The sequence below is a fragment of the Lissotriton vulgaris genome, chromosome 5 (genome assembly GCF_964263255.1).
Source record: "Lissotriton vulgaris chromosome 5, aLisVul1.2, whole genome shotgun sequence".
NCBI classification, from domain to species: Eukaryota; Metazoa; Chordata; class Amphibia; order Caudata; family Salamandridae; genus Lissotriton; species Lissotriton vulgaris.
The window spans coordinates 1505761640-1505785939 of record NC_141693.1 but is presented as its reverse complement, the minus strand read 5'-3'; the positions used below and the strand labels follow the sequence as shown (position 1 = coordinate 1505785939).

General features: G+C 45.6%; 1 protein-coding gene and 1 long non-coding RNA gene across 2 annotated transcripts in view; both read left to right on the top strand.

Annotated features, from left to right (window-relative positions):
• Positions 1–24300, top strand: part of TFEB (transcription factor EB) — a 242387-nt gene that overhangs the window by 79999 nt on the left and 138088 nt on the right. The window lies entirely within an intron of this gene.
• On the top strand, positions 5498–7603 carry LOC147712874 (uncharacterized). Its single transcript, XR_015295771.1, has 3 exons — positions 5498–6293; positions 6853–6975; positions 7037–7603. It is a non-coding gene; the product is annotated as an uncharacterized LOC147712874 (long non-coding RNA).

Below are 24300 nucleotides of genomic sequence, written 5' to 3'. Positions count from 1 at the left end.
TGCTTTGTTTCTGTTTTAAGTATGATTCCAATGTGTCTGCTTTGTCCGTGTAATGATTTGCCAGTTTGTGTGTGAAATCTTGAGTAACAGGATGAGTTTCTTCTAGGCAATTTGGTTTGCGAAATTCATTGAGTATTTTATAGAATCGTTTATTTGCCCATTTAGCGTTTTGAATTCTGTCTGAATAGTACATTTTCTTAGCTTTTTTTGATAGCAGACTTGTATAATCTGTTAATTTTCTGTAGGTGAAGTTTGTCTTGTTTGGCATTTGTTTTGAGCCAGGTACGTTGCAGCTTTTTAATTTGTTGTTTTATGTCTTTTATTTCTATTTTTCTCCAAGGCGCTTTTTTTTCTTTTGTTCTGTTGTGTGGTTTTGAGTGGTATCAGGATGTCAAAAGCTTCCTGTAGCCACTCATATAGATTTTGACCAGAATGTATGCTTTCCAGATTTGTACTGGATGTTAGTTGTGTTTCCAAGTGTTCCAAATTGAGTTTGTTCCACGGCCGATAGGTGGATGGATGTAAGGTTGTTTTAGGTGAGTCGCTTAGCCTTGTTTTATGTTGGAAGGCAAGCAAGTGGTGGTCTTACCATGTGACTGGAATTATAGTTTGAAAGGTAACTACTTCAGTATTAGCAAAAATGACATCTAGGATATGTCCAGCGATGTGTGTCGGATTGTGGACAATCTGATGCAGGTTCAATGCGTCTAGGCCGGTGATTATAGTTTTTGGCTGGGTCATATTGGGTTTATCAAACCAAATGTTAAGATCACCCAGAACGCATAGGTTGGAGTGTATTGTTATCAGGTTTGAAACTGTGTCTAGAAGTGCGTCTGGGAATGTTGCCTTGCTAGTTGGAGGTTTGTAAAGGAGCAGGAAGTTACAGGAGGAAGATGGTGTAGGATTGCATCTTGTTAGAAGAGCCTCACAATTATTTATGGAGATGTTGTCAATTTTAATGATATGTATTGTTTGCCTGAATACAATAGCTGGACCACCTCCTTTTTTGGCTATACGATTTTGGGTGATTATTTGATAGCCTATAGGAATGGCTTCATGCAGGACTGGAGCCATATCTTCTCCCAACCATGATTCGGTTATGAATAGTATGTCTGGTTTAGCATCAGTAAGAAGGTCGTAGATGTGATGCCTGTTTTTAGAGAGGGATTGAGCATTTATTAGTAGACAGTTTAGTGAGTGGCCTTTGGTGATAGTGGGACTTTGGTAGAAGAGTGATCAGTATTGTGTGGGTGTGTAGCAGATGTGTTTTTAGTGCTGGTATTAGCTGTATTAGGATAGCAATTGTGTAGCTGTTCTGTATCGTGTTCCTCATCCAGCATGCTAAGAAGGCATTTTGATGGGTCTTCATGTGTATGTGTTGGGGATGGTGTTTGAGAGTGAGTTGGAGTGCTGTGTTGCTTTTGTTGTGTAACATTGTTGTGAAGTAGACATGGGGAAGCAAAGTTGTGACGTGTAGCATGTTGCTTATATTTTTTGTGTGTGTTTAAGGCGGAAGGACATATGAGTGAGGGGAGGTGGTGCAGCATGTGGGTCATGTAGTAATGTTCAAAAGTGTCCAATGGATGAGAGGCGGTTAGAAGAGAGGTGCTGTATTGCTGTATCTGTGTTAGGTGTGGTTGAAGAGTGAAAGCTTGGCATTGGAGTTTGTTCCTTTGTGTGGTTTGAAAGGTGGGTATATGTTTGTATTTCGTGATGGTAAGTATTATGAGGTGTTGCGCTTTGAAGATCTTGTTGTGCTGATGTGTGTGATATGTTTTGCTTTTGAGGAGTAGGGAAAAAGGGTGCTGGTGTATATGTTTCATGCAATGGATTTGGTTGTGTAGTATTCTTTGTGAGAGGAGAATGTGACGTAGAGGGGGTGGTGATGGGTTTATGAGTAGAGTGTATGTTGTGTGTAGGAGGGAATGAAGTAGAGGTGAGAGTGTTTATCTTAGACTGGTTTGTTGCAAGAGTTACAAAGCGTGGTGGTGTGCAGTGTGTGTTGTGTGTTAGTGTTATTATGGTAGAAAGGAGAGGAGGGTGTTTGTAGGACAACTGATGGAAGGATGATTATACGTTTGTTAGTGATAAAAGGTGGTCTGTTGGGTGTAATTAGAGCAGTGAGAGTGCCTGAATGGGATGTAGTTATGTATGGGGTTGATTGGCGTTGTGTTAGTGATGAGTGTATTGGTTAGTGGTATAAGATAGTTGTGTACTGTTTGTAGGTGATGGTGGATATGTGTGGTAGTTGGGATCGTAGGGTGTGTAGATGTGGTTTGGTTGGGGTTGTAGTACAGGCTGGTACATTAATCTGTGCACAGTGTTGTGCGTGGTGTACATTTGGTGTGAGTGTGTTGCTCTGTTTGTGGATGTGGATGGTGTGGGCTGGGTATTGCTAAATGAGAACAAGCATTTGAAATGCAATAGGTCTCGCATTAGGAAAGTTTGAGCTATTGGTATTGTAAATGACACATTTTTTATTTATGTGTTGGTTTTGATAATAGCAAAATTAATAGTTTTTGTCATTTACAATGCCAATAGTTATAACTTTCGCAAATGTGACACCTATAGCATTTGTAATGCAATATGTGTTGTATTTACGTGACTTAGATGTATTGCTAATCTACATAATAATGGCTTTTATTTATTTTTTATAATTAATACTTAAATAAGTTTTTGTAATTTGTAATGGCACAGGCGTAAATTTTTGTGATTAACTTTCGTGAAGATTATGTTCAGTGTATTTTATTGAGACGAAAATCCAAGAAGAGAAGTGAAATATTAACATCTTTTTGTGACATTTCTAATAAAGCTTGAAACATTGTGAGAATATATTTGAACCAGTTGTTGTTGAATGGTTGCACAGATTGATGCTGTGGTGGCGCCGAGTGATCTTGTGGTGGCAACGAGTGATGCTGTTGCGTTCAGTGATGCTGTGGTAGTGCATAGTGATGTCGTGGTGCCCTTGAGTGATGCTGTGGTGGTGCGATAGATAGAGTGAGTGCAATAGATAGATAGAGGGAGGGCGATAGATAAATAGAGTGAGGGCGATTAATAGACAGACTGCGTGCATTCGATAGATAGCGTGATGGCGATAGAGTGAGTGCGATAGACACAGAGTGAGGGCGATAGATAGACAAATAGATAGAGTGAGGGTGTTAGATAGATAGAGTGAGGGCGTTAGATAGATAGAGTGAGGGCGTTAGATAGATAGAGTGAGGGCGTTAGATAGAGTGAGGGCGTTAGAGGGCGTTAGATAGATAGAGTGAGGGCGTTAGATAGATAGAGTGAGGGCGTTAGATAGATAGAGTGAGGGCGTTAGATAGATAGAGTGAGGGCGTTAGATAGATAGAGTGAGGGCGTTAGATGGATAGAGTGAGGGCGTTGGATAGAGTGAGGGCGTTGGAAGGAGTGAGGGCGTTGGAAGGAGTGAGGGCGTTGGAAGGAGTGAGGGCGTTGGAAGGAGTGAGGGCGATGGATAGAGTGAGGGCGATGGATAGAGTGAGGGCGATGGATAGAGTGAGGGCGATGGATAGAGTGAGGGCGATGGATAGAGTGAGGGCGATGGATAGAGTGAGGGCGATGGATAGAGTGAGGGCGATGGATAGAGTGAGGGCGATGGATAGCTATTTAGATAGATAGATAGATAGAGGGCGATAGATAGAGGGCGATAGAGTGAGGGCGATAGATAGAGGGTGATAGATAGAGGGTGATAGAGTGAGTGCGATAGATAGATAGAGAGTGAGTGCGATAGATAGATAGAGAGTGAGTGTGATAGATAGATAGAGAGTGCGATAGATAGAGAGTGAGTGCGATAGATAGAGAGTGAGTGTGATAGATAGAGAGTGAGTGCGATAGATAGATAGAGAGTGAGTGTGATAGATAGATAGAGAGTGAGTGCGATAGATAGATAGAGAGTGAGTGCGATAGATAGATAGAGAGTGAGTGCGAGAGATAGTGAGTGCGATAGATAAATAGAGGGAGTGAGATAGATAAATAGAGGGAGTGAGATGGATAGAGTGAGTGCGACAGATAGAAAGATACAGTGAGAGCGATAATGAGTGCGATAGATAGTTAGATAGAGTGAGGCCGATAGATAGATAGATTTATAGATAGATAGAGAGTGAGGGCGATAGATACTTAGCTAGCTGGATAGATAGAGGGCGATTGATAGATAGATAGAGAGTGAGTGCGATAGATAGAGTGAGGTCTATAGATAGATAGAGTGAGGGCGATAGATAGTTAGATAGATAAAGTGAGGCCGATAGATAGATAGATTTAAAGATAAATAGCGAGTGAGGGTGATAGATATTTAGATAGATAGAGGGCGATCGATAGATAGAGAGTGAGTGCGATTGAGTGAGGTCTATAGATAGATAGATAGAGTGAGGGCGATAGATAGATAGATAGATAGATAGATAGAGGGAGTGAGATAGATAGATAGAGTGAGGGCGATAGAGTGAGTGCAATAGATAGTTAGATAGAGTGAGGCCGATAGATAGATAGATTTATAGTTAGATAGAGAGTAAGGAAGATAAATAGATATATTGAAGGAAATGGATAGATAGAGTGAGGGCGATAGATAGAGTGTGGGCGATAGATAGATAGAGTAGAGAAGAGAAGAGAACATGGAGTTAGAGAAGGAGGCATGGTGGAAGAGAGCAGCAGATCAGCACGAGAGAAGAGAATTGGGAGTTAGAGAAGGAGGTGGTCGTAAGAGAGGAGCAGGTCATCACATCAGAAGAGAACAGGAAGTTAAAGAAGGAGGTGGTGTGGAAAAGAGCGGCAGATTAGCACATTAGAAGAGAACATGGAGTTAGAGAAGGATGCGAGGTGGAAGAGATCAGCAGATCAGCAGAAGAGAACAGGGAGTTAATGAAGGATGCAGGTGGAAGAGAGCAGCAGATCAGCAGAGGGAGAAAAGAAGAGAACAGGGAGTTAGAGAAGGAGGTGGGTGGAATAGAGGAGCAGATCAGCACAGGGAACAGGGAGATAAAGAAGGAAGCGGGTGGAAAAGACCAGCAGATCAGCACGGGAGAAAAGAACAGGGGGTTTAGGAAGGATGCCGGGTGGAAGAGAGCAGCAAATCTGCACTGGAGAAGATAACCGGGAGTTATAGAAGGATGCTTGGTTGAAGAGAACAGCAGATCAGCATGGGAGAAGAGAACAGGGAGTTAGATAAGGAGGTGGTGGAAGGGAACAGCAGATCAGCACAGGGGAAAAGATCGGAGTTAAAGAAGGAGGCGGGGTGGAAGAGAGCAGCAGATCAGCACAGGAGAAGAGAACAGGGACTTTAGGAAGTAAGCTGGTGGAAGAGAACAGCATAATAGCACAGGGGAAGAGAATCTGGAGTTAGAGAAGGAGGCAGGTGAAAGTGAACAGCAGATCAGCACAGGAGAAGAGAAGCAAACAGGGAGTTCAAGAAGGAGTTTGGGTGGACGAGAGCTGCAGATCAGCACAGGAGAAGTTAACATGGATTTGGAGAAGGGGCGGGGTGGAAGAGAGCAGCAGCTCAGCACAGGAGAAGAGACAAGAAGAGGGATTTTAAGAAGGATGTGCCGTGGAATAGAGCAGCAGATCAGCACATCAAAAGAAAACAGGGGGTTAAAGAAGGAGGCAGGTGGAAGAGAGCTGCAGATCAGCACAGGAGAAGAGAAGAGAATAGGGAGCTAGATAAGAATGTGGGTGGAAGAGAGCAGCAGATCAGCTCGGTAGAAGAGAAGAGAACAGGGATTTTGAGGAGGTGGTTGGAAGAGAGCAGCATAACAGCACAGCATAAGAGAACAGGGAGTTAAAGCAGGAGGTTGTGTTGTAGAGATCAGCAGATCAGCACAGGAGAAGAGAACAGGGAGTTAAAAAGGAGGCAGGTGGAAGAAAACAGCAGATCAGCACAGGAGAAGAGAAGAGGGAGTTAGTGAAAGATGAGGGTGGAAGAGAACAGCAGATTAACACAGGAGAAGAGATCAGTGAGTTAAAGAAGGAGGCGGAGTGGAAGAGAGCAGCAGATCAGCACAGGAGAAGAGAAGAGAAGAGAGCATGGAGTTTGAAAATGCGACCGAGTGGAAGATGGCAGCAGATCAGCATGGGAGAAGAGAAGAGAACAGGGAGTTAGAGAGTGAGGTGGGTGGAAGAGAGGAGGAGGTCAGCACTGCAGAAGAGTTAAAGAAGGAGGGGGTGTGGAAGAGAGCAGCAGATTAGCACAGGATAAGAGATCAGGGAGTTAGAGTAGGATGTGAGGTGGAAGAGAGCAGCAGATCAGCAGAAGAGAACAGGGAGTTAAAGAAGGATGCAGGGTGGAAGTGAATATGAGAAAAACAACCTAGGCCGTCAGCAAGAGTTAGTGAACAATTAGTCTAAACTATACAGAGACAAGAACAATGAAATATAAATATATATTAAAAATATATGTTTAATTAGCATAGATAAAAATCATATAGTAACTACAACACGTTGAAACTATATGATACAATAAAAGAAACATACACATTATATTCACAATAAACGCACAGCATATATAAATCATAAACATTACAGGTAAAACAATTCATACACAGATGTCATAATAAAATTACAAAAAACTTGACGCGCGTTTCGGCTGAAAAAACGCTTTCCTCAGGAGTCACTGGTGATAACTCTGGAAATACATTTTACAAGAAAGACATACGTCAGTATACTAGTGAGCAATTTATGTTTATATAATATACATGAAAGACAAAATTTATATATATTAGACTAATTGTTCACTAACTCTTGCTGACGGCCTAGGTTGTTTTTCTCATATTGGTTTTTACCCTGCCCTAGGAGTCTGCGTACCTTACTACCCAGGGGGTCCTTGTTTAATTCTCACTGCAGGGTGGAAGTGAGCAGAAGATCAGCAGAGGGATAAAAGAAGAGAACATAGAGTTAGAGAAGGAGGTGGGTGGAAGAGAGCTGCAGATCAGCACAGCTGAAGATAACAGGGACTTAAATAAGGAGGTGGGGTGGAAGAGAGCAGCAGATTAGCACAGGAGAAGAGAACAGGGAGTTAAAGAAGGAGGTGGGGTTGAAGAGAGCAGCAGAACAGCACGGGATAAGAAAACATTGAGGTACAGAAGGAGACATGTGGAAGAGAGCAGCAGATCTGCTCTTGAGAAGAGAAGAGAACATGGAGTTATAGAAGGCGGTGTGTTGAAGAGAGCAGCATAACAGCACATCATAAGAGAACGTGGAGTTAAAGAAGGAGGCAGTGTGGAAGAGAACAGCAGATCGGCACGGGGGAAGACAACAGAGTTAGAGAAAGAGGCGTGTTCAAGAGGACAGCAGAGTAGCACAGGATAAAACAGGGAGTTGAAGAAGTAAACTGGGTGGAAGAGAGCAGCAGCGGATCTGCCCGGGGAAGAGAACATGCAGTTAGAGAATGAGGCATTGTGGAAGAGAGCAGCAGATCAGCACGGGAGAAGAGAAGAGAACTGGGAGTTAGAGAAAAAGGTGGGTGGAAGAGAGGAGCAGAGAGAGAGAAAAGAAGAGAACAGAGAGTTAGAGAAGGGTGCGAGGTGGAAGAGATCAGCAGAAGAGAACAGGGAGTTAAAGAAGGAGGCAGGGTGGAAGAGAGCAGAAGAGAGAGACAAGAAGAGAACAGGGAGTCAGAGAAGGAGGTGGGTGGAATAGAGGAGCAGATCAGCACAGCAGAAGAGAACAGGGAGTTAAAGAAGGAGGTGGGGTGGAAGAGAGCAGCAGATCAGCACAGGAGAAGAGAATAGAACAGGGAGTTAGAGAAGGAGGCGAGGTGGAAGAAAGCAGCAGATCAGCAGAAGAGAACGGGGAGTTAGAGAAGGTGCGGTTGGAAGAGAGCAGGAGATCAGCACGGGAGAACAGAACAGGGAGTTAATGGATGCTACAGGTGCAAGAGAGCAGCACATTAGCACAGGTGAAGAGAAGAGAACAGGGAGTTAAAGAAGGAGTTTGGGTGGAAGAGAGCAGCAGATCAGCACAGGAGAAGTGAACAGGGAGTTAAAGAAGGAGTTTGGGTCAGGGCTCGACAAATCCGCTCGCATTTGCGAGGGAGAATGGATGAGGACGAGCTATTTTTAGGTCCTACTCGCCCTTTCTGGCGAGTTGGAAGTCAAACTAACTTTTGTCCTCTGTCTTTGAAAACAGAGCAAAAGTGACAAGATAACATGATTTAAAGGCATTTTTATTGCTCACAAAGGGAATGAGCAATAAAGATGCCTTTAAATCTTGTTATCTTGTCACTTTTGCTCCGTTTTCAGAGACGGAGGTCAAGTGGGTTGCAGTCAGGTCGAGGGGATTTTCCAAGTTACTAGACCTGCAGGACTAGTACCATTTTTCGGATTTGTCGAGCCCTGTGGGTGGAAGAGACCAGCAGATCAGCACAGCACAAAAGAACAGGGAGTTAAAGAAGTATGCGCGGAGATAGAGAGCAGCAGATCAGCACAGGAGAAGAGATCAGTGAGTTAAAGAAAGAGGTGAGGTGGAAGAGAGTAGCAGATCAGCACAGGAGAATAGAACAGGGAGTTAGAGAAGGAGGTGGGTGGAATAGAGGAGCAGATCAGCACAGGGAACAGGGAGATAAAGAAGGAAGCGGGTGGAAGAGACCAGCAGATCAGCACAGGAGAAAAGAACAGGGGGTTTAGGAAGGATGCCGGGTGGAAGAGAGCAGCAAATCTGCACTGGAGAAGAGAACCGGGAGTTATAGAAGGATGCTTGGTTGAAGAGAACAGCAGATCAGCATGGGAGAAGAGAACAGGGAGTTAGATAAGGAGGTGGTGGAAGGGAACATCAGATCAGCACAGGAGAAAAGATCGGAGTTAAAGAAGGAGGCGGGGTGGAAGAGAGCAGCAGATCAGCACAGGAGAAGAGAACAGGAGGTTAAGGAAGTAAGCTGGTGGAAGAGAACAGCATAATAGCACAGGGGAAGAGAATCTGGAGTTAGAGAAGGAGGCGGGGTGAAAGAGAACAGCAGATCAGCACAGGAGAAGAGAAGCAAACAGGGAGTTAAAGAAGGAGTTTGGGTGGAGGAGAGGTGCAGATCAGCACAGGAGAAGGTAACATGGATTTGGAGAAGGGGCGGGGTGGAAGAGAGCAGCAGCTCAGCACAGGAGAAGAGACAAGAAGAGGGATTTTAAGAAGGAGGTGGGGTGGAAGAGAGCAGCCGATGAGCACAGGAGAAGAGAACAGGGAGTTAAAGAAGGATGTGCCGTGGAATAGAGCAGCAGATCAGCACATCAAAAGAGAACAGGGGGGTAAAGAAGGAGGCAGGTGGAAGAGGGCTGCAGATCAGCACAGGAGAAGAGAAGAGAATAGGGACCTAGAGAAGAATGTGGGTGGAAGAGAGCAGCAGATCAGCTCGGTAGAAGAGAAGAGAACAGGGATTTTGAGAAGGAGGTGGTTGGAAGAGAGCAGCATAACAGCACAGCATAAGAGAACAGGGTGTTAAAGCAGGAGGTTGTGTTGTAGAGAGCAGCAGATCAGCACAGGAGAAGAGAACAGGGAGTTAAAAAGGAGGCAGGTGGAAGGAAACAGCAGATCAGCACAGGAGAAGAGAAGAGGGAGTTAGTGAAAGATGAGGGTTCTTTAACTCCCTGTTTGCTTCTCTTCTCCTGTGCTGATCTGCTGTTCTCTTTCACCCCGCCTCCTTCTCTAACTCCAGATTCTCTTCCCCTGTGCTATTATGCTGTTCTCTTCCACCAGCTTACTTCCTTAACTCCCTGTTCTCTTCTCCTGTGCTGATCTGCTGCTCTCTTCCACCCCGCCTCCTTCTTTAACTCTGATCTTTTCTCCTGTGCTGATCTGCTGTTCCCTTCCACCACCTCCTTATCTAACTCCCTGTTCTCTTCTCCCATGCTGATCTGCTGTTCTCTTCAACCAAGCATCCTTCTATAACTCCTGGTTCTCTTCTCCAGTGCAGATTTGCTGCTCTCTTCCACCCGGCATCCTTCCTAAACCCCCTGTTCTTTTCTCCTGTGCTGATCTGCTGGTCTCTTCCACCCGCTTCCTTCTTTATCGCCCTGTTCCCTGTGCTGATCTGCTCCTCTATTCCACCCACCTCCTTCTCTAACTCCCTGTTCTCTTCTCCTGTGCTGATCTGCTACTCTCTTCCACCTCACCTCCTTCTTTAACTCACTGATCTCTTCTCCTGTGCTGATCTGCTGCTCTCTATCTCCGCGCATACTTCTTTAACTCCCTGTTCTTTTGTGCTGTGCTGATCTGCTGGTCTCTTCCACCCAAACTCCTTCTTTAACTCCCTGTTCACTTCTCCTGTGCTGATCTGCTGGTCTCTTCCACCCAAACTCCTTCTTTAACTCCCTGTTCTCTTCTCTTCACCTGTGCTAATCTGCTGCTCTCTTGCACCTGTAGCATCCATTAACTCCCTGTTCTGTTCTCCCGTGCTGATCTCCTGCTCTCTTCCACCCGCACCTTCTCTAACTCCCTGTTCTCTTCTGCTGATCTGCTGCTTTCTTCCACCTCGCCTCCTTCTCTAACTCCCTGTTCTATTCTCTTCTCCTGTGCTGATCTGCTGCTCTCTTCCACCCCACCTCCTTCTTTAACTCCCTGTTCTCTTCTGCTGTGCTGATCTGCTCCTCTATTCCACCCACCTCCTTCTCTAACTACCTGTTCTCTTCTTTTCTCTCTGCTGCTCTCTTCCACCCTGCCTCCTTCTTTAACTCCCTGTTCTCTTCTGCTGATCTCTTCCACCTCGCACCCTTCTCTAACTCCCTGTTCTCTTCTTTTCTCTCTCTGCTCCTCTCTTTCACCCACCTTCTTCTCTAACTCCCAGTTCTCTTCTCTTCTCCCGTGCTGATCTGCTGCTCTCTTCCACAATGCCTCATTCTCTAACTACATGTTCTCTTCCCCGGGCAGATCCGCTGCTGCTCTCTTCCACCCAGCATACTTCTTCAACTCCCTGTTTTATCCTGTGCTACTCTGCTGTCCTCTTCAACACGCCTCTTTCTCTAACTCCATTGTCTTCCCCTGTGCCGATCTGCTGTTCTCTTCCACACTGCCTCCTTCTTTAACTCTGTTCTTATGATGTGCTGTTATGCTGCTCTCTTCAACACACCGCCTTCTATAACTCCATGTTCTCTTCTCTTCTCCAGAGCAGATCTGCTGCTCTCTTCCACATGTCTCCTTCTCTACCTCAATGTTCTCTTATACCGTGCTGTTCTGCTGCTCTCTTCAACCCCACCTCCTTCTTTAACTCCCTGTTCTCTTCTCCTGTGCTAATCTGCTGCTCTCTTCCACCCCACCTCCTTATTTAAGTCCATGTTCTCTTCAGCTGTGCTGATCTGCGGCTCTCTTCCACCCACCTCCTTCTCTAACTCTCTGTTCTCTTCTTTTATCCCTCTGCTGATCTTCTGCTCACTTCCACCCTGCATCCTTCTTTAACTCCCTGTTCTCTTCTGCTGATCTGCTGCTCTCTTCCACCTCACGTCCTACTCTAACTCCCTGATCTCTTATCCTGTGTTAAAGAAGGGTGTGGGTGAAAGAGAAGAGCAGATTGGCACAGGAGAAGAGAACAGGGAGATAGAGTGTGGGCTATAGAGTGAGGGGCGATAGCTAGAGTGAGTGCGATAGATAGATCGATAGATATAGTGTGGGTGATAGATATAGTGCGGGCAATAGATAGAGTGAGGGTGATAGAGTGAGTGCAATAGATAGATCGATAGATATAGTGAGGGCAATAGATAGAGTGAGGGTGATAGAGTGAGGGTGATATATAGATAGAGTGAGTGCGATAGATAGAGTGTGATAGCTAGAGTGAGTGCGATAGATAGATCGATAGATATAGTGTGGGTGATAGATAGATATAGTGAGGGCAATAGATAGAGTGAGGGTGATAGAATGAGTGCGATAGATAGTGTGATAGCTAGAGTGAGTGCGATAGAGTGAGTGCAATAGATAGATCGATAGATATAGTGTGGGTGATAGATAGATATAGTGAGGGCAATAGATAGAGTGAGGGTGATATATAGATAGAGTGAGTGCGATAGATAGAGTGTGATAGATAGAGTGAGGGCGATAGAGCGAGGGTGATAGATAGATAGATAGATAGATAGATAGATAGATAGAGGGGTTGTGTGTGGGGGTTATGTGTGGGTGTGTCTCTGGGGGTGTGTGTGTGTGTGTTGGGGGTTTGGGGTGTCTGTGTGGGTGTGGGTATGTATGTGGGGGGTTGTGTTTGGGGGGTTGTGTGTGGGTGTGTGGGGGGTTGTGTGTGGGGCGGTTGTGTGTGTGGGGGGTTGTGTGTGTGGGGGGGTTGTGTGTGTGTGGGGGGTTGTGTGTGTGGGGGGGTTGTGTGTTTGTGGGTGGTTGTATGTGTGTGGGGGGTTGTGTGTGGGGGTTGTGTGTGGGGGTGTGGAGGGTTGTGTGTGTGGGGTTGTGTGTAGGGGGTGGTGGTGTGTGGGGGTGTGTGTTCGGGGGTTGTGTGTGTGTGGGGGGGTTGTGCGTGTGTATGGGGGGTTGTGTGTGTGGGGGGGTTGGTGTGTGTGTATTGGGGTTGTGTGTGTGGGGGTGTGGAGGGTTGTGTGTGTGGGGGAGGTTGTGTGTGTGTGTGGGGGAGGTTGTGTGTGTGTGGGGGGGAGGTTGTGTGTGTGTGTGGGGGAGGTTGTGTGTGTGTGGGGGAGGTTGTGTGTGTGGGGTGTGGAGGGTTGTGTGTGTGTGGGGGGTTGTGTGTGTGGGGGGGAGTTGTATGGGGGGGTTGTGTGTGTGGTGTGTCTGTGTGTGTGGGGGGGGGAGGTTGTGTGTGTGGGGGGCAGGTTGTGTGTGTGTGGGGAAGGTTGTGTGTGTGTGGGGAAGGTTGTGTGTGTTTTGGAGGTTATGTGTGTGTGGGGGAGGTTGTGTGTGTGGGGGAGGTTGTGTGTGTGGGGGGGTTGTGTGTGTGGGGGGGTTGTGTGTGTGTGGGGGGGTTGTGTGTGTGGGGAGGGGGGTTGTGGGGGTGGGGGGCTGTGTGTGTGTGTGGGGGGTTGTGTGTGTGGGGGGCATAGCCAATAGGTCTCGCCTTTGGTACCTTATAAGTGTTTGGCCATGCAACAGTTGATGTTGCTGCACCAAGGATATTGTGCTGCATAACTGATTACTTATAAGGTCCCCAAAGCAAGACCTATTGGCTATGCCAATGCTTGTTTTATAATGAAAGGGATGAATGGGTTGCAGGAGTGGCTAGGGATGGAGTGGTGGTGAAGCAATATGGTGAGCGGGCAGATAAAGAAACATGACAGGAAGGGGTGAAGCAAAATGGAAAAGTAATACTAATACAGTTTGAAAGCATAATTGCATACCTTTGACTAACACAACTGCACGCATATTACATTGAGTTGCTCATGAAAAGACACATTTTTTAAAGTAATCAATATAAGACAAATTAAAGTGATTGAGCCCAGTCTGCATCTCAGCTCACACAACTCTAACGGATATGTTAAATAACAACCAGATTTTCATTAAAAAAACACAAAAGATGCACGGAAGATTATAATTTTGACAAAGAGGAACTTAGATTTGTACATGTTTAAGGTTAGACGTAGATGTCAGTTTAACAAAAGTATATCATTTATCTCTGCACAATGCATCTGTGGTGATATTTTTCATTATGGAAGCATATAAAGATGCATGAAATTGTAAGCGCTGTTTATACCCAGACAGGTGTCTCAATCGCCCTTCCGGTCATTGGAGGGTTTGGCCTCTGCTCCTATGTAGAGGACCCCTATGCCATCAGTGGCCTATCAAAGGCACTGAATATTGCTAAGCAGCTGCCACGTTTTTTGCATCAACTCGGAAAATAATGTTTTCAAGAAACAAGCTCCCAAAGTATGAATTTGTTTCCTGAAAACAATATAAGGCCCCTGGCCCCATGCTTGGTTACTCTGCCCTGGACCGCCATTCCTCGAATGGCTGTCCAAGACATGGAACTGTAGAGCTAGTCCAAAGTAGGTAGAGGTAACCATCATTGTGACCTAGCTGCTCAGTGGCTGATAGGACACAAGGTCAAATTGTTTATGCAGGCAGAGTCAGCGGACGCACTTTGCCGCAAGCCTGGTGTTTTCTGCACTCCTTACGAGATTCCTGCTCCGTTAAATCTAAATGATGCCATAGTGTCATCAAGAGTATTTATCAAGAGTTAATAATATTGTGTGGTCGCTGAATGATATAGTAATCCTCCAAAACACATTGCAACCCTGAGAGCATCTCCCACAATTGCCGACTAATTGTTTTCATTTTCTGCCACAACCCCAGATGAACCCACCCGATAAAATACACATTAAACACAGCAACTGACAGAAAACGACTTTGGTCTTCACAGTATGCAAAAACATTGGAGAAATGGACAGCCAAGACAGGCTACAACGTCACATGCAATGCCTAAGGCAGATGTATGTTACACAAATGTTGGCGAGACAACATATTTGAACAGGTGACTAGTCATTTGCTCCGTTTACACAGGCATGTGAACGTATCTATGCATGCACACACAAGCATAGATACATTCTTGCATTCAAATAAAAACACCCAACTCCATCTTTGCATGCGTACACAAAAACACGCATGCAGATAACACCACCACAAAAGCAAATGCAGCTGGATTCTTGTATGCATACACACACAGATCGATTAGCGCGCGCACACACACCCACACAGACTTCTCAATGTACATACAGACAGATGTATTCTCAACACTAATATGTAGATATACTCGCAGGCACGCACACGTCGTCTCACATGTACTCACATGGCGGAGTACATTCTCTCTTGCTCTTACATCTCCATACACTCTCCCACATCTCCTGCAGAGACGTGCGTGAATAAAGGGTAACAGTAAGGTAGGGAGCGAAGGGGGGGGGGTTTGAAGGTGGGAAGACTGTCAATGGAATGAGTGATGCAGGGGAGATTGTGGAAGAGAGGAAGATAGGGAAACGCAGTTGGCGAGAAAAGAGAAATTAGGGATAGAAAGATGTTGCAAGGGAAGTAGGAGAGCGTGGGGAAAAGAGTGTAATTCCACCCAGTTTGAAATTGTGTTCCTTGTAATGAGTGCCAGTGAGCAGAGGTAATAAGGGGGAAATGGAAAGGCTTTGGGAGTAAATGGAAAGGAAGAGTGGCGAGTAGAGGAGATGCTTCAATAGGGATAAGCAGAGGGGCAGCAATGGAACAATGGACGAGGGCTGGGGAGATAAGCAGCACTTGGGTAAACAATGATTAGAGAGTAGTTTGGAAGTGCAATTTGGGAAACAGTGGGTGAGTCTGGGGGTGCAGAGAGGATTGGGAAACGAAGGTGAGGAGAGGAGCTTTTAGTGAGGGGCAAAAGGCCCACTGGTGAGCTTTAGCTAATGCATGGCGAGTGTAGGGCTAAAAGAACAAGATAGCGGGTAGTGCATTCCTTTCAAGTCTGAAGGGGGGGCGGGGGAGCGGCAGCCTTTGAAGTCTGATGCGGGGGGCTGGGGAGCAAATGGTGAGCGCGCGCCCGGTGCACATGCACTGGCCATAATCCGCATTCCAAATCCCTCTGGCATCAAAGGTAGGGTGGGAGGGAACAAGCATATGGGGTGTGAGCGATAACGAAAGTAAGAGGGGGAGCAGGATGTGAGGCAGAGCGCGCGCTGGCGAAAGCAGTCCAGATGCCAGCTTCACACTTGAATGCCTCACATGCACTGGCCATAAACCGCATTCCAAGGGTCTTTGGTTGACTTTTCTTTTCCCCTTCCTATAATCTCGCCAGCAATGCGCAAGCGCATTGGCTCACGCGAGACCTAAAAAGGGCAGCATTTCTGGCCCTAGTCCCGACCAGTCACGAACAGGCTCAAACAGGAAACTGCCCTTGTCCTCTCAGCCCTTAACAGGCTCAAACAGGAAACTGCCCTTGTCCTCTCTGCCCTTAACAGGCTCAAACAGGAAACTGCCCTTGTCTTCTCTGCCCTTAACAGGCTCAAACAGGAAACTGCCCTTGTCCTCAACGCCCGGGCTGAGACGCCCTCACCCTGGTCTTTTTTATAGCCCTGGTATTCAGGTGACCCCTTCAGCCAATGGGAACCCTAGCCCTAACACTATCCAATCACAAGACTAGCCCTAAAATCTAGAACCAATAGGAGACCAGGACCTTACAGCCAATCGTAGCCCTAGTCCAAGCACCTAATCAGTTCGAAAACCCTGATCTCTATGTCCAATAAAGACCCTAGCCCTACCAGTAGTCCCAAAACAAGTCCATGCAACCAATGGAACTGGTATCCCTAGTCCCTACTTCCAATAGAAAGCCTAACCCTACTCTAAGTCCCACACCTAGTCCAGCAACCAATCACATCAGAAGCCCTAATCGCTACTTCCAATTAAAGGTCTAACCCTACCCCTAGTCCCACCCTACTCGCAACAACCAATAACATAGGAAGCCCTAGTCCCTACTTCCAATAGAAATCCGAACCCTAGACCTGGTCCCAACCCTACAATGATTGAATCACAGACCCAGAAACCAATCAGAACCCTCAAATATCCAACCAATGAGGACATTGACCCTAATCCAATAGAAACACCAGATACAACCACCAAACAGTGTAGACATGTGCCAACCACTAGCAGACCATATAAGGTCCCAGCGACCTCAGACAAGGTTTGCTGGCCAGAGAGTTGGAAGCTGCTTCTCCTGTTCAGAATCTCCTAGGAGATAGACAGGCTCAATCCACACTTTGGACTTCAGCAGGTAAGGGTCTCACTAACTTGAAATCTAACAATACTGTTTGAATAAAAACTTTACTCCCCCTGCCACCCAAAAAACAAAGTGCACAGGTCCTAGTAAAACACAGTTTAAACAGCTCACAGAAGCACCCTCTGATGTAGAAAAATACATGTTGCTGGGGGGAGGCAGGGGGGCTGGTTTCACTGGCTTGTGAACACAAAATGGTGGCTGGGAGTGCACTGTTTTAACATACAGGTCTTAGCACAGAGCATAGGAGACATTTGGAGGGAAAACAGAATTGTCACCAAGGAATGAGAGGGACAAACTACAGAGGTTGGACTGCAAACCCCACAATTCAACACACTAAATGGAGGCAATCATGGGCAGGGAAAACCACAAATTTAAAACACAACACAGGTGATAAAATATGCAATTACAGGCAGGCTAAAACTACAATTTTTAACTGTAACAACCACAGGCATAGACAGTAAACACAGAAAGTGAAAACCGTTTTTTAAAACAACTTTTTGTCTTGGGAAGAGACCGCACTAGTCTGTTTCCTTACCACTTCCTGGACTCTGCTCATTGTAATAAGTGGGTAATATATCTTACCTCACATATGCTTGGGAGATCATTTATTTATTTAAAAGTCTAATACATTGCAGCCTGGTCTAGGCAAGCTGCTGGATCTCAAATTTCACAACACCTTTCAGCAACCGGTCAGCCTGAAGCTCTGCTGTAATGTTACCTATCGCACCTGCAGTAACATTAATAGTGGTCTCAACCACACAAACCAGTTGCCTGATGTTTCTGCTGTTGACCATCGGGCCCCAAAAGGGAAGGAATCCTTTAAGGAAGTCTCCTCCCTCTTGTTCTGCCGTGTCTTTGGCATCAAATATACCTCTGCTATGTCTAACTCTGTGGTGGTCTGACGGAGCCGTATATGTAGGGGGAAGAAGGAAAGCTATATAGCAGGTTCCAGAAAAGTTAGAAGGAAGCCAAGTATAAGCTCGGTCGTTACAGACAAAATATGTTCCTTGAGACGGAACCAGCGGAGGAAAATCAGGAGACGAGAAAATGTAAGTGTGCACACAACTGTGCTCGATGTCAGCTTTCTTACTGTTGACTTGGAGACAAAGATTACCTTGATGGGGTACAGTCCATACTGGAGAAGACTCACCCTTTCTAGTTTTGTCACCAAGGCTAGAAACATAGTGGGTAACATTCCATCCGTCATAAGCTCTCTTCTCGTCTAACGGAATCTTGTTCTTCTCAACAATTTTAGCCATTACCACTATACCTTTAATCAAGGAGCTGTGGCTGAAATCCAATCCATTCCAAGAAGTCCTTACAGGGCTTCTAAGTCTGTTGTGATATGCGGCCGACACATAGTCAAATAGGCCCAAGCTGAACCTTCATATGAGAAAGGAAGACCCAAATACGGCATTCCCTTTCGTGTATTGTGTGTATTGTGTGGCATAAGTCCGCACACCCAACAGTCAATCATATTAATTGCCAACTGATGTTGGTGTAACAACTGAATAAACGTATTATTCATATATTCAGCTCTCCTTATCTGTTCATTAGGGGGTAGAGCATGCATTTTATGTGAAAAGACAGAAAGACGAGAAGGCAAAGAGTTTGCAAACCATGGACGATCCAATCTGTGCAAGCTAATAGAATACACAAAAACATAAAAACACACAAAGTTACGCCAAATCGACTACGCAATAATTTACAATACTTCAATCTCATTTCCTGCTTCCTATTTTCCCTACCTATGGTTGTTGTACCCTCCATCTTTGTCTAAAAAAAATGTTGCTCACGGCAATCTTCCTCAATCACTCAGCTACTCACTTCTGTATATCCTGAGGCACTAGCCACTTGCTAAAAGAACAGAAATCAGGTTACAGTCGGAGTCTCCTACCGTGACCCTGCGACGGAGACAGGTGGCACATCTAAATTTAAATATCACATAAAAAGAAAAAGGCAAAAAAGACCCCAAAAAAAGAATGTCTTTAAGGGGAATTTTTTTTTTCAAAGTGTTCAGTTTCCTTGGTTAGGTCTCGGCCTTAGATTGTAGCGTGTTTTGCTCGGCATGGTTTGGTCCTTAAACAGGGTTTCTGGATTAGTAGTGTCTATTTGAAGATGCTCAGGCACAGCAGCTTGAAGAATGTCGTTATCTGCTTTCTCTGACTGAGTTCCATAAATTTGAGCATCACTAAAAGGCACAAAACAAGGAATCGCTTCGGATTCAGATTCTCTTACACCACTGCGGATCCACTGGTCGAAGGTTAATGGCACCTTTTTACAGTGCACGCCATGCACCCAGTTACGCTTTTCCGACCACCTTTACAGCTGTGCGGGTGACGAGCAAAACTTGCGTAGGCGCAGACCAACAAGCTCCAAGTTCTTAGTCCGTTGAAAATTCTTGACGCAGACCCAGTCACCGGGCAAAATGGTGTGACCTGGGTCTGTGGAGGCCTCCGGCAGAGCACTTTGTACCTGTTGGCGAATAATACTTAATTTAGTAGTCAAGTCATGCAAATAGTCAATTAACAAAGGATATGGTATGTCCGAGTATCTCTTGGGACGAGGGACACCCCAAACATTAGCTGGGCGCCCAAATACCACTTCATATGGGCTAAGTCCCATACGAGAGTGCACAGTAGTTCTGGTTGACAAAAGAGCTAGGGGCAAGGCATCAGGCCAAGCAAGGCCCGTACTGGCTTGAATCTTGGCTAATTTAAGCTTGAGTGTACCATTGTAACACTCAACCAAACCCGCTGACTGTGAATGGTTTGCTGCATGGAATTTCTGTCTGATACCAAGACCAGAACACACTTCTGCATAATTTGACCCACAAATTCACTTCCATTGTCCCTCCAGACAATGCGCGGCAAACCAAATCTGGGGAAGAATTCTTTAAGCAACACTTTAGCAGTTGACAATGCAGTGTTATCTTTCAAGGAGTAGGCCTCTATCCAGCAGGAAAAGGCACATACCACCACCAGAACATACTTTAGATTGTTGCATCGATCCATATGAATGTAATCGATCTGCAACGTCCAAATACCACTTCATATGGGCTAAGTCCCATACGAGAGTGCACAGTAGTTCTGGTTGACAAAAGAGCTAGGGGCAAGGCATCAGGCCAAGCAAGGCCCGTACTGGCTTGAATCTTGGCAAATTTAAGCTTGAGTGTACCATTGTAACACTCAACCAAACCCGCTGACTGTGGATGGTTTGCCGCATGGAATTTCTGTCTGATACCAAGACCAGAACACACTTTCTGCATAATTTGACCCACAAATCCACTTCCATTGTCACTCCAGACAATGCGCGGCAAACCAAATCTGGGGAAGAATTCTTTAAGCAACACTTTAGCAGTTGACAATGCAGTGTTATCTTTCAAGTGGTAGGCCTCTATCCAGCGGGAAAAGGCACATACCACCAGAACATACTTCAGATTGTTGCATCGATCCATATGAATGTAATCGATCTGCGACACCTCAAAAGGATATGACGGGGGAGCAAAATGACCTGCCGGAGTTGGGGTACCCTTTCCTGGGTTATGTATTAGACAAACAATACAATGCTTAACCACATTCTCTGCACATTTCGGGATTCCTTCATTCTGCCATACAGGAGCCAAGAGCTTACAAATACCTTTCGCACTAATGTGAGCTGGACCATGAGCCATAGTCACAACCGGAAAAACATAAGCGTCCAGTAATAACCATCGCTGATGTTCTGACAACTCCGTCCAACAACCCGTCGAGTCTAACATTCCCGTACTTTCTTTCCACGTACTCAATTCCTTCTCAGTAGCCTCTCCCTGAATGGCTTTCACACTCTGAATCGTGTCTTCACACATTCCAATTTCCCTAACCCAGTTTGCAGGACCTGTCACATATATTCGGCTAGCGGTGTTTCTAGCTGTAGTTTTAGCTACCTCATCTGCAAACGCATTTCCACAACCCACATCATCTGTGACTTTCTTATGTGCGCTGCACTTTATGATCGCTATCTGTGCAGGTAAAGTAAGTGAATCAAGAAGATCAGTCACTAACTGACCATGCTGAATCTTTGTCCCATGAGAGCATGGAGTTGCTATGTGCAACTCCAAAAGCATACTGACTATCTGTGTACACATTCACTCTCTTTCCCTTTGACAACACACATGCTCTAGTCAAGGCTATCAATTCAGCTGCTTGGGCTGAATTATGCCCGATACGTGCCGTCTCAACAATTGTGCATAAGGTGGTGACAGCATAGGCAGAAGTAGTCTCCCCATTTGGAAGTTTGAAACAAGAACCATCCACCCATAGGATCCCATCCGGGTCCTTGAGCGCAGTGTCCTTTAAATCAATCCTACCCTTCGTTTCTTCTTCCGTTCAAAGAAAACAATCATGTTTTTCCTGATCGTCTTTCTTATCTGGGAGTGGCAACAGTGTCGCTGGATTTAATGTGTTACATCTTTTGATATGTTCATGGCTCGCTAGAAGTGTCAGTTCTTATCCAGACAAACGAGCACTTGTGAGATGATGCGTCCTTGTTCTATTCAGCAAGGTATCCACTGCATGTGGAACCATAACAATGAGTGTGTTATCTAACACTAATCCGGCAGACTGTCTAATAGAAATCGCCGCAGCTCTAAGACAACTGGGCAAAGCTTTAGCTACTGGGTCTAGTGTAGCAGAGAAATAGGCACATGGCCTCTGCTTATCTACGAATTGCTGTGTCAAAACTGACAATGCGCAACCCTCTCTCTCGTGAACGTACAGTGTAAAGGACTTGCTATAATCTGGGGTACCCAACACTGGAGCAGAACACAGAGCAGTACGTAGGTCAACAAAGCTTTTCTGACATTCATCCGTCCAAGGGAGCGGATGTGGCGTATCTTTCAACGTTAGTGCCAACAATGGTTTAGCCAAAAGTGAAAAATGGGGAATCCATTGTCTACAGTAGGAAGTGATACCCAAAAAGGCACGCACCTCTCTCTGTGTGGTAGGTACATACATCTGTGAAATAGCATGAATACTTTCTGGGGTCAATCACCTTCCCTCCTACGACAAGAGATGACCTAAATAGGTCACTTCTTGGCGGGCATATTGCAGCTTAGAGGGTGACACTTTATGATGTAAAGCAGAGAAATGATGCAACAAAGCAACAGTCACGCTCTTGCACACATCTTCCATATCAGCAGCCACCAACAATTCGTCCACATACTGAATAAGGGTAGCACCTGGAGGCAAAGAGAAAGCATCAAGTTGTGACTTAAGAGCCTTGCTATAGATGGAGGGACTTTCACAATAACCTTGAGGAGCTCTCTTAAATCGGAAACTTCGGCCACCTAGAGAAAAACCAAGGATATCCCTACTTTCTCAGCAATAGGAATACTAAAGAAAGCATTCTTCAAATCAATCACCGAAAACCAAGCTGCCGAAGCAGGAATCACTGTCAACAAAGCAGTAATGTCCGGAACAACAGGAAACTGTGGCACCACAATCTTGTTGACTTCTCTAAGGTCAATAACAAATCGATAAATAGGAGGCTGTGAAGGATCAGTTCTCTTAAGAATCGGAAGAACAGGTATGTTACAAACATCGCCTCTCGTTTCTTCAACCACACCTTTCTGAATAAAATAATCAACAATAGCCAAAAGTGCTCTCTCTCCATCACTAAATGTAAATGTAAATGTGCTGGACTTGTAAAGCGCACAGCTGCCCGTAAGCGTCCCGGCGCTTGCTTAGGGAACCCGTCCTGGTATTCCCCTGTGAGAAACCACGGCAGGGTGTCCACAAGGTGAAAGCCAGGCATCCCGCCGCGAGGGGCCGTAGTGGAGATTAAGCAAGCTATTGCCCAGGTCGCAGAGTGTGACCCCGTGAGTTGAGTAGGCACCAGAGCGAGAATTGTCGAGTCCGTGGAATTTTGAGCCCGAGACCCGCCGAGGCGGGGAATCGAACCCTGGTCCACGGTCGATCTCAGCTTCCGGGTCTGCCGCCTCTAACCACTGAGCCACGCTTCTCCACTAGAGATACGATATTGAGGAATGCGTGGCATTCTAACATTCTCTTTAACTGTAACAACATACGGTGGGATCGCAAGACGACCCACGTCATTCGGTCCTGTAGCCCAAAGACTTTCAGGTAGAGAAAGCAACTCAGGTGGATACTGGTCTCGGGACAAATACATAGAAGACGTCAATTTCTTCCCCAACGTAAGATGCACGCCAGAAGGGGAACAATACAATGTGGCATGCAGTCTTTTCAACAAATCCAGACCCAACAAGTTCTCGCCACAACCAGTTGTCAGAATAAGTGAAGCCTCCAAATCATAAGGACCAATCGAAACAGGCAAGAGACAAGAAACCGGATTACGAACTGGGGCGCCAGAAAATCCCACAGAAGTATTCATTAAGCCAGACAAAGGTGCCCCAGGGAGTTTGGAATGAATGATAGAACTTCTCATCGCACCAGTATCCAAAAGAAATGGTTCTAAAACACCCATAGTATTGACAGTGACATGCGGCCCATTTTGACCTACTGAAATCGACACAACTCCCCTACTTCGTCCATGGCTGTTCTATTCGACATGAAAATCGCCAGCCCTATCTTCAACGTGGTAATCGTCATTGTAATACTGCATAGACTGAACTCTCTGCTAATCAAAGTAATTCGTAGTAGATCGAGGAAAAGAACGCTGTTCCTGAGAGGACACACCTCGTCCTCTACCTCTAGATCCTGTCTGAAAATTACCACAACCTCGTGGAGCAGAAATCCATTATTACGCTGTAATAAAACCAGACAACTATTCTTGTAATGTCCCTCTTCCCTACAATACGCACATTGATTAAGACCTAATGGAGGTCGTGGTACGAAAACCTCAGGCTTCTGGTACACTTTCTGAAACTGTGGGGGTTGAGAATACTGAGGCTGCGCAGGACACGGAGGATAAGCCTGTTGTAAAAGAACCTTCGTTTTCAGCTCTCTGTTCTTGTTCTCTTGTTTCTCTTTATCCTCCTTATCTCTATTCTCATAATACTGTGCAGTAGCCAGTATTTTAGCAGGGGAAGAGACAGCCCATGCACTTTCAGAACTTTTTACTTTACTCGACAATTCGGGAAGCAAGTTATATACAAACTTGTCCACAAACAACCGCTGGCCACCGTCTACACTCAAATCCTGACCACTATGGTCAATAAACGGCTCTTCAAAACGAGTGAAGAAATCCGAGACACTTTCATTTTTCTTTTGCTTGCATGCAGCCAGCTTATCCCAATTTACTCGCACTGCAGGCATCATTGTCTTCATCAATTCAATTATTCTGCCTGGTAGGGCCGTAATCAGATCCTCGGATTTCGCACCACCCACTTGATTCGCATCCGCGGCTCTAATAGCAGCCCAATCACCACCTAATTCACCCACATGATTTTCCCTACGAATCCGTGCCCATTTTGCTTGCGGAACAACATTTCCAAATAACATATCAATGTCGGCCAAATTCATAATACAGGTGTCAACTGTTTGAGACAATTCCTCGTAATACCCAGCAGGATTTTTACGGGGGTCCGGAAGAGTTTGTTTAAGCGCCAATACTTCAGACCTTTTCCAGGGTTCGTGGACCCATATACGCTGGAAATG